Raw genomic sequence first — 10453 nt, forward strand, 5'->3', positions numbered from 1 at the left:
CATTTATTGTTGAGTCATTTGAGATTCAAGTGGAGAGAATAAGCTTTTTATTTTTAAATTCTTAAATTAATTAAGTGAAGCTCTCTCAATGTTATACGTATTGTCTTACAAAAACTGCTGTATGAATATGTTAGTACAAGCACACATACGGATAAAACAATCGTACACAAATTCACACCTCCCTCTTATGTATTTGTGGCTACATGTGTGTGCATATTAACTATAAGATGACATTGAACTGTGCAGCTGTCACTTATCTTTCTATGCACTTAAAATTTGGACTAAAAAAAAAACCCCAAAGAAAACAAGCCCCCACCTCCTTCAAAAAAAAAAAAAAAAAAAAGAAAATCTAAGAAACAAACCAATGATTTAAACAAAGATGAACATGTTTCTACATAAATGTGTGTGCCAAGGTTTTCACTAGTGTGTAATATGAAAAAGAACACACTAATGGAATGACTTTGGTTAATACTCACCTGACACTAGAACATCTATTGACTAAGAACATGCATTATTGATTGAATTAAAGATTTCGCCATTGCAGCTAATTCCCCAAACTGCCATTTTTGTTTATTTATTTTTAAAAAAAAATTGTTTTATTATATATATCTTTTTATTTATTTATTTATTGGTTCTGTTTTATTATTACTATTATTGTTCTTATTATTATTACTACTACTAATTTTTTTATTTGTAAAATTTACATCCACACAACTTGTAACTAACCTTTTGGGAGTTCATTTAGTTTTATCTGCTTTTCAGCACTGCTTCTATTTATGTTTGAATCTAGTGCCATAGCATATATATATATATATATATATATATATATATATACATGCACACACACGCACACACACACACACACACACACACACACACACACACACACACACACACACACACACTATACTTTTGGTAGGGGCAGGTATTCAACTTGTGACAGTTTCTTCTAAAAGTCATGATTTTAATTATCTCTCTCTCTCTCTCTCTCTCTCTCTCTCTCTCTCTCTCTCTCTCTCTCGCTTTCTCTCTTTCTCTCTCTCTCTCTCTCGCTTTCTCTCTCTCTCTCTCTCTCGCTTTCTCTCTCTCTCTCTTTCTCTCTCTTGGCACGAAGCCACAAATTTGGAAGGGAACAGTATAGACAGTTAAATCCACCCTCTGTGGGACTGGAACTGCTTATTTTTTCATCAAACCCAGAGGGATTTCAATGCAAACCATAAAGAAGTGATTAAATGCTGCAAAGCCAACTCACAACCATAGTTGTGTTTTACTGTATTTTCCAGCATACAAGCTGACATATATAATGTAAACATGTAGTGTAAATATTTCACCATCACTACTTTTCCAAATCTTGCTGCATTTCACATACAATTCTTTGGTCCTCCAGAGTTGTCTTGTATCTCTTACAGATGTAAAATTTGGTCTGAAAAATTTGACTTGTGTTCCAGAAGATACTGTAAGTAATTTCTGTTAAAAATATTGATGATAGATTTTTGGATATATAATGATCCATCAGATTTACAGAGTTGTGTTTTAAGGTTTGTGCTTGTCTCAGGAATATTTAGCATTGTCATCGTTGTCATCATCAAAATTTAGCTTCTGCTTTTCCCTGCTCACATGGGCCAGACAGGATTTGTTTGTTGGTGATATTCCCAATGGCCAGACATGTTTCTCATGAATGACAAGAAGTGAACATTACTTGTATGATGATGATGATGATGCATATTTACACCTTTTACATGATATCAGATCAAGGCCATGGACACACACACACACACACGCACGCACACACACGCACGCACACACACACACACACACACACACACACACACACTCTGAACTTCTTTCAATTTCCATTTTCCAAATTCACCCACAAAGCTTTGGTTGACCCATGCCCAAAATAGAAGACATAGTAATGGCAATAATAATAATGATTTCAAAATTTGGCACAATGCCAGCCAGTTTAGGGTAGGGGGTAAGTTGATTACATTGACCCCAGTGCTCAACTGGTACTTATTTTATCGACCTCAAAAGGATGAAAGGTAAAGTCAACCTCAGTTGAATTTAAACTCAGAACCCAAAGATGAACAAAATACCACTAAGCATACTGCCCACCATGCTAACAATTATGCCAGCTTGCCACCTTAATAATAATAATAATAATAATAATAATAATAATAATAATCCTTTCTATTGAAGGCACAAAACCATGAAATTTTGGGGGAGGGGACTAGTTAATTACATCGACCCAGAGTTTCACTGGTACTTAATTTATTGACCCTGAAAGGATGAAAGGCAAAACTGACCTCAGTGGAATTTGAACTCAGAATGTAGCAACAGACGAAATACTGCTAAGCGTTTTGCCTGGCATGCTAACAGTTCTGCCAGCTCACCACTTCAATCATCATCATCATCATCATCATCGTTTAACGTCCGCTTTCCATGCTAGCATGGGTTGGACGATTTGACTGAGGACTGGTGAAACCGGATGGCAACACCAATAATAATAATAATCCTTTCTACTATAGACACAAGGCCTGAAATTGTGGGGAAGGGGACTAGTCCATTACATCAACCCCAGTATTCAAGTGTGACTTAATTTATTCATCCCCCCAAAAAGAGTGCAAATCAAAGTCAACTTCAGTGGCATTTGAACTCAGTACCCAAAGACGGACAAAATGCCACTAAACATATTATAATTATGATAATGTTAATGATAGTAATGTCTTTTATTTGTATTAAGTGTCCTACATTTTATTGAGGAAAGGAGTAAAGTAAGACTCTGTGATTGCTGCAGACTTTTTCAAGCGTGTTGGCAAGTGGTTATAAACTTTGAATTGAAGACAAGATTGCAAAATTGGTTAGAGAACTTTTATTCAAGGATGAATATCAGTGATAATAATAATGATAATAATGATAATAATATACATTGGAGCCTGTTTTCTTAGACAGTTTTGGCAATTAAACTAATAAGATTTTTACTTTAGATTTACTATCTATTACAGAAGTCAATTATTTATGGTACTTTGTATTTTCAGAACATAGTGATACTCAGTGTTAATCTAGTTTGTATAATAATAATGAATGTGAAATCAGAGAAAGTAGTTTAAATTTTTATTTAATTTCTATTAGGTTAGCACTCTGTATGTGGGGCTGCAGAAAAATTCCTGTCTTTAAGGGTATTGTGAAAGGCCTGGTTGGGTGTCCAACCTTCCAAGCCCTTTTACTGGGCTTTAGAAAAACTGAAGGACCACTGCAATAGGTGTGTAAATCTAAGAGGGGAATATGGAATATGTTGAATAAAATCATAACCGATCCTCCTGTATTTTCTTTTACCCAAATCCAGAAACTCTTCAGTACCCACTTGTGTATCCTACTTAATGTGGATATACAGTAGAAAGTCATAATGCTGTGGTATTCGTCTTGGAAAACATCTCATATGGATTCATGATGCTAAAAAGCAAAGAAGTGTGTGCGTAGTGGACATAACGTGTCCAACAGCAGCAGCAGTGGACACATTTCTTCTGCAACTGGTATACTTCTGTGCTTTTTAGTACTATATATTATATTCTTTTATCTTTTATACTTGTTTCAGTCATTCAATTGTGGCCATGCTGGGGCACTACTTTGAAGAATTTTAGTCAAATGAATTGATGCCAGTACCTATTTTTTTTGAAAGTTTGTTCCTCACTCTGCCAGTCTCTTTTGCTGAACTGTTAAGTGACCAGAATGTGAACACCAGACGGTTGTCAAGCAGTGGCAGGAGACAAATACAGACACTAAGACACGCATATATATATGTGTATGGTAGAGGAGAAACACAGTGACACATGCACACACACACACATGACAGGGCTTTTTTCAGTTTCTGCCTAACAAATCCATTCACAAGGCTTTGGTTTGCTTGAGGCTGTTGTAGAAGATACTTGTCCAAGGTGCTGCGCAGCAAGACTGAACCAGGAGCCAAGTAGTTGGGAAGCAAGCTTCGTACCACACAGCCACACTTTTTCAAGATGAATACCAGTGTTGTAGCTCTCTTACAGTATATTCACATTCAGCAGAATGTGCAAGATGCTATTCTGAACTAAAATTATTTCCATCATTAATAACAAATCTATTCGGTTATTTTATTAATTCAGGGTTCAATTTTCAAACGTGTTTTGTTCTTGTTTTTAATTTCTAACTGCATTGCCATTAGTTCAAAAGTCATTAGAGCATTATATAGATTGATTGCCTTGAAAAGTTCATTCTGGCTCTTTTCTCTCTGAGTTCAAATTCTGTTGAGGCCTACTTTTACTTCCATCCCCTTTTTAGGGTAAAGAAATGAAGTACCAGTCCAATACTGAGGTTCATTACTCTTCCTCCCCTTCCCCACCTCCTATTCTACCTACCCTACATCCCCTCCCCTTCTCCCCCTTCTCTCTTTCTTGCTTCCTGTCTTTCTCTGGAAGTAATTTTCTCTGATCAGGCCCGGCGTAGGTTGTACTCCACCAAGTCTGAAAGTACTCCCAAGATCTGCTGTATGTTTGCAATGGTGTCCCTATAGTTCTCTCAGTGGTTGAGGACTAGAGGGGAGAGCTAAGGTGTTGTTTATCTTGCTCAGGCAAGATGCATTATTCTGATTGTCTCAGTCTCTTAGCTGATCGAAGTTTCGGTGACTAGTGTGGTCAAATTTTGACAGTGTTGTAATGTGTGTATGTCTTCATATTTCCCATTAACAGTTTAGCATTCAGATTATGTCATGCTTTATTTCATAGCTTCAAGATTTTAATGATGTGGCTGTTTCATTTTAAAAATGATATTGTAGGGTAGGTGTGAGAGGTTGGATCTGAGTGGTTTGATCATAAAACAGAATATTTGGTCTGGATATGGCTAGTTTAAACACTAAAGGGTTAAAAGCAAAATGCAATACATGTGTTTCACATACAATCGTTACTACTTTAAATTGTTACTACTTTAAATGAAATTTTCCAAAGATACGTCAGCTGAGAAAGACAAAATGACAAGCAATCACCCAACTCACTATTGCATTGTGGGATATTTACTGATTATAGTAAAAAACTCTATATCCATTTAGCTGCAGTAGTTTAGCATTCTGTTCTTGGCAGGTGTTCTGTTTACATGGGATTAACTTAGATAGTTTGAGCAGAAAACTTAGAACTAAATTGACAAATGTCTTGGTGGTAGATGTAATAATATAGTTCTGTTTGTTTATGGTATTCTGTATATTGTAATGTTTAAATTCTGTTTTATTGAATATAGTTTGTTGGATTTTCGTCCTCACACCTTTTTTTTTGCTTATTGGGGGAGGTGGGTTTCAAAAATTCATTAGACATGGTTTTTCTCTGAGAAAGTAAAGAGCTGAAGATTTACTATGTAAATCTCATATTAATCATTTCAAAGTGACTTGTCTGCATGCTGTATTTAATTGCATCCAGTTCTTCAACTATTACCTAACAGTAGCTTTGTCAATAAAGCATATTCTTTTATACTTTCTTTTCTCCTTTATATTTAGTGATGGGAATTGGTTTTCACACGTCTATAAATCTATGCTAACAAAACAGACATTCTTTTCTGTACCCTTTTCTTATATTTTGTTCATTATGATTAACTATCTTTTCATATATCTGTAGGCATAAACTGTTTACAAATACCTCCTTAATATCCTCTGGTGTGGATTGAGGAATTAAAGCACAGTTAATAATGGAAATACATTTTTTTCCACACCATGTGTGTAGGAGTAGTAGTACTTTTTCCCCCCCTCCTTTTCTTTTAAAGGGTTCACTTTAACCTTTTAGCATTCAGATTTCACTGACAAATGCAATGCTTATTTAGTCACATTGTTTTGAGCTAATCACTATCTTGTAGCTTCAAGATTTCAATGGTGTGTTTGTATATTTTTAGAATGATATTGTAGGGTAAGTGTGAGAGGTTGGATCTGGTCAGTTTTAACATAAAACAGGTAGAATATTTGGGCCAGATATGGCTGGATTAAATGCTAAAGGGTTAACACTTTAACAATCAGATTACTCTGTCAAATGTAATGCATGTTTACTCACAGTTCTGAATTAATCATAGTTTCAAGATTTTAATGGTGAGATAGTTTGTTTTTAGAGTGGTATTGTAGGGAAGGTGTAAGAGGTCAAATCTGGCTAGTTTTGAACGTAAAACAGGTAGAATATTTGGACTGGATATGGCTGTTTTAAATGCTGAGGGGTTTATATCTTCTGGTGTGGATTGAAGGATGAAATAGAAATTAATAAATAAAACACAATTTTCATTGCCCCACTTCATGTGTGTGTGTTGTCGTGCCTTCCCCTCACTTTTCTCTTAAAGGACACACTTTAAGAGAACGTATTTGTGAGGTAGTGGTGGTGGTGTTTTTTTTTTTGTGGGGGCTTCCCTTATATGTTAAACAAAATAGTCACAAATGCTGAGGTTTTTTCAAGTGTGGAATTTAGCTGTGACATTAAAAGTACTTGAACAATTTTTTTCTTTTCAAATCTTGGAATTTTTGAACCATTAACTTCCTCTATAATGACTACTTATTCTCCTATGATTATTTTTTTTTCTTTATAACTTCGTTGTTTTATTAAAAGTAAATCCAAAGACATAGTATCAGCTATGATGATGATAATTCTTTCTACTATAGGCTCAAGGCTTGAAATTTTTGATGGGATGGGCCTACTCAATTAAATTAACTCCAGTGCTCAACCAGTACCTATTTTATCAATCCTGAAAAGATGAAAGACAAAGTTGACCATAACGGAATTTGAACTCAGAATGTAAAGCTAGAAGAAATGCTACAAAGCATTTTGTCCATCAAGCTAAGATTTTGCTAGTTTTCTGCCTTCATAATAATAATAATTGTGGAGAGGCAAGTCAATCGCATTGACCCCAGTGCTCAACAGGTGATTATTTCATCAATCCCAAAAGGATAAGAGGCCATGTTGACCTTGGTGGAATTTGAACTCAGAACATATGATGATGTCCTAAGACTTAACTGTTATTCAAAATAAAAACTTGGAAATTAATTAATAGATGTTATTGTTGGGAATGTGGCAATAATGCAACACAACAATTTTTTTTCAAATTTTGGTACAAGGCCAGCAATTTTAGTGAGAGAGGGTTAGTTGACTACATTGACCCCAGTACTTGACTGGTACTTTATTTTGTCAATCCAGTAAAGTGGAAAGCAAAGTTGACCTTGGCCATATTTGAACTCAGGATGTAAACAAACATAAAAAATAACACAAGTTCTTTAAAGACAGTACTAACTCTTAAGCTTTCTGGTATCTCCATCACTGACTCCACTACCATCATCAAGCTATCGATAACATTATCATGTTTTCCTGTCTCTATATGGGTAACACAGGTATGCAGCACAGCGAATTACCATTCTTTGTGATTTTCTTTTTTATTACTCTGTAATAAAAAAACCAAGTCAAAACAGACTATGGAACCTGGTGCGGTCGCCTAGGCTTGATAGTTCCTGTCAAGCTATTCAACCCATGCCAGCATGGAAAATGGACATTAAATATTGTTGATGATGATGAGGATGACTGTCTTCTCTGTGAAGCTCAACATTTTCAGACCTGATCTCACTTTTTCTCTTCTCCTTTTTGGTCTTTCTCTGCCTCTCACTATTTTTTCCACCAAACTGCTGTCATCTATATGCATGTACCAATACAACTCTCTTCCATAAAACTATTAACACTTTTTAAAAATCTAGCTATCTTATCAGCTCTCTTGCCAACTCAACAAATTCTGGTGGGCTGCACCAGGCTAAGGGACTGTTTTCTCTTTTCTTCCCTAATATAATCTGTATTTCAAAAGTAGTTTTCACCCACATCTAATACCTCCCACCTCCATTCCCCACTCCAACTGCTTCCCATTTCTCTCTTTTCATTTCTACCCCTCTTATTACAATCTATATTTAATAATATGCAGTTCAGATTTCAGATGCTTTGGGCTTCTATTTGCAGATCAATAGTGCAGTAAGATGATTGACATTACTGCAGTGAAATGCATGTTGTTGCAGCATCATATGCTTATATTGCCTTGCAATATTAGTTGTATGCAGGAAGAGAAGAATACCTGCTTTCATATGTGATAAGAATAGATGGACTGATAGACAGGCTTTTCACTCTAATCTTTCACTTTAGACATTTCATCTTGCTTCTTAGCTATTTTAAAATTATCGAAGCAAGGGAAGAAGAAAAAAAATCAAAGAAAAATAAGTTCAAAATGAAAAAAAAAGAAAAGTGAGAAAATCAATTGGGCAAATCTAAATTTATAGCATAATTAGATGCTCTTCCAGTTTATTTTAATGTTTTCAATTTTAAGCTCTCTTACCAGGCAGATTAATATGGTGAGTAAACCCTAAGTCTCATTGGAAAGTGATGGAGTGGGGGAACTTGTATCTCACAGCTGACAATGTTTTATGATAGTTGCTATTGTTTAATGTCTCATGTCAGCTCTACTTGAGAAACGCATGATTTGAGCATCCTGTTCTTCCATGTCGTCATTTGTTGTCCTTGTTTTCAGTGTCTGCTTTCCCGTTTGTTTTAGTGTCTATTTTCTCATCTAATATGTGCAGGCATAAGTGAGATGAGTCTACAGTGTCAGATATTTCCGTATTACTTGATCTTGTGTCATCTGATTTGCGAGGTCAAGTGCTCTTAGATTAGATCTGCTATATCTCCTTTGATCTTCCTCTACCATAAGTATCCTCCACACTCAGCCTTTGACACTTAATTAACCTATCTGTTATTGTCCATTTACATGCCATACAGCATAATTGCCTCTGTTGCATACTTTGCTTGTTGCTCTGTTGTATTCTACCTTTGAATGTAGCATGGCACAGTGGATGATTTATCTTTAATGGATTATCCCTCCCCTTTGCAACATCCTCTGTTGGAATATCCACATATGCACATTGCTCAATGATAAGTAACAATGTCTTAACCTTCTATTGTTGTGTGACTGTACCATCTTAAAAAAGGGATGCATTAGATAATGTTGGTCTGGGTGTACTAAGTCTCAAAAAGATGATGGGATAGCCATGCCTAGAATCATAAGTGTGCTTGACCGTGGCCAACTTGGGATAGATAACACTGGACATCTCTTCAATCATCATGATCACCACCACATCTACTGCCAAACTGCTATAATGACATCCACTTTCACTATTACATCCACAATCATAGATGGAAATACCTCACAAACATAGCTATAACTACCACCACTGCAACTACTGTTGCAAGTGTATCAGCAACTACCACTGCAACAGTAGCTGTAATTGCCACTGTTGACTATAGCTGCTACTACCACTGCAACTGCCACCATAAATAGCTGCGACTATCACCTCCCTGATCATATGATAACTAGCACTACCACAGGCACAGCTTATCTGATGATGCCGACTAAATAGCATTTCAAATCTACAACACAGACTGAAGAAAGATTTTGATTTTACTGCTTATAGTAACATGTTCTTAGTGTTCCTATTTAGAGCTATGTGAACTGGGGTCCCTATGAGAGTTAGGTGTTATGTGCCAGAAGATACTCGATAGAATGCAATGCTTATAAGGTGACATAAGCTAAAATGCAGTGTTGATGACATGATATAGTCCTCACTTCTCAGTTGGTTTGCCACACTTTATTGATTTGTCCATCCATTTCCTATAAACAGACTTAGTACAAATAATATTTCTTGGCTCAGCCTCTAAATCCATAAAAATAATCACTTCTGTCACCATTCATATGCATTACATGTCTGTACCCATGTTGTCTTCTCTCTTGCACTCTAAATCAGATTCCTTTGATACCTCGTTTTTCTCTTGGATCATCTGTGTTTCATTCATGTACATCAACAGTTCACATCCCTGTATCATGCTTGCTTCGTTTTTGACCAACTTTTACATGTCCTCTGCATTCAGTGCACACACTTCACTTTCATGTAACATTGCAATCCATACACAAGCATCATACAGTCATTTGGAGGGACAATTCCTTTTGATATTTTGTTTTCTTGTGGTGACATGCATGAGGAATATGTATACCAAACTGAAATCATGTTATGACTGAAAATATTACATGACATGAAATCTTCATCGATGTAATTTTATCAAGTCGGCAATGAGTTAAATGTAAAAAGAGACCTGATTTATCAAGTGACATTTTCATATTTCAATTTGATCTCAGTCTGATGGCCATCTTGGGACTGTGTTCTCAAACTTATAGATTTCACTTGTTTCCTCGCTATGATTCATGCCAAAGTAATTGCATTTCAACTCTATTTGGGTATTTTTATTTTAGAGGTATTACCATTATTAAACATTTTTTTTCCCAAATGTTTAGTTTTATATAACAATTTTTTTTTAGTTTTTTTATAAGTTTTTTTTTAATGATTTTCAGTTAAAAGAAGAAAAAAAATTAATATTTTCTCAGA

The 10453-nt window shown here is 35.4% G+C and overlaps 1 protein-coding gene across 5 annotated transcripts in view; it reads left to right on the forward strand.

Annotated features, from left to right (window-relative positions):
• The window catches only part of LOC106881021 (F-box/LRR-repeat protein 20), a 433574-nt gene that overhangs the window by 119344 nt on the left and 303777 nt on the right, over positions 1-10453 (forward strand). Inside the window, exon 3 of one of the 5 annotated variants that reach the window (XM_089349339.1) lies at positions 1410-1456. The exons of the other annotated variants lie outside the window; for them this stretch is intronic. The gene's annotated coding sequence lies outside the window, so the exon portion shown is untranslated. The remainder of the gene's footprint in view (positions 1-1409; positions 1457-10453) is intronic. 5 annotated transcript variants of the gene reach the window in all.

The sequence above is a fragment of the Octopus bimaculoides genome, chromosome 3, assembly GCF_046866305.1.
Source record: "Octopus bimaculoides isolate indiv1 chromosome 3, ASM4686630v1, whole genome shotgun sequence".
NCBI classification, from domain to species: Eukaryota; Metazoa; Mollusca; class Cephalopoda; order Octopoda; family Octopodidae; genus Octopus; species Octopus bimaculoides.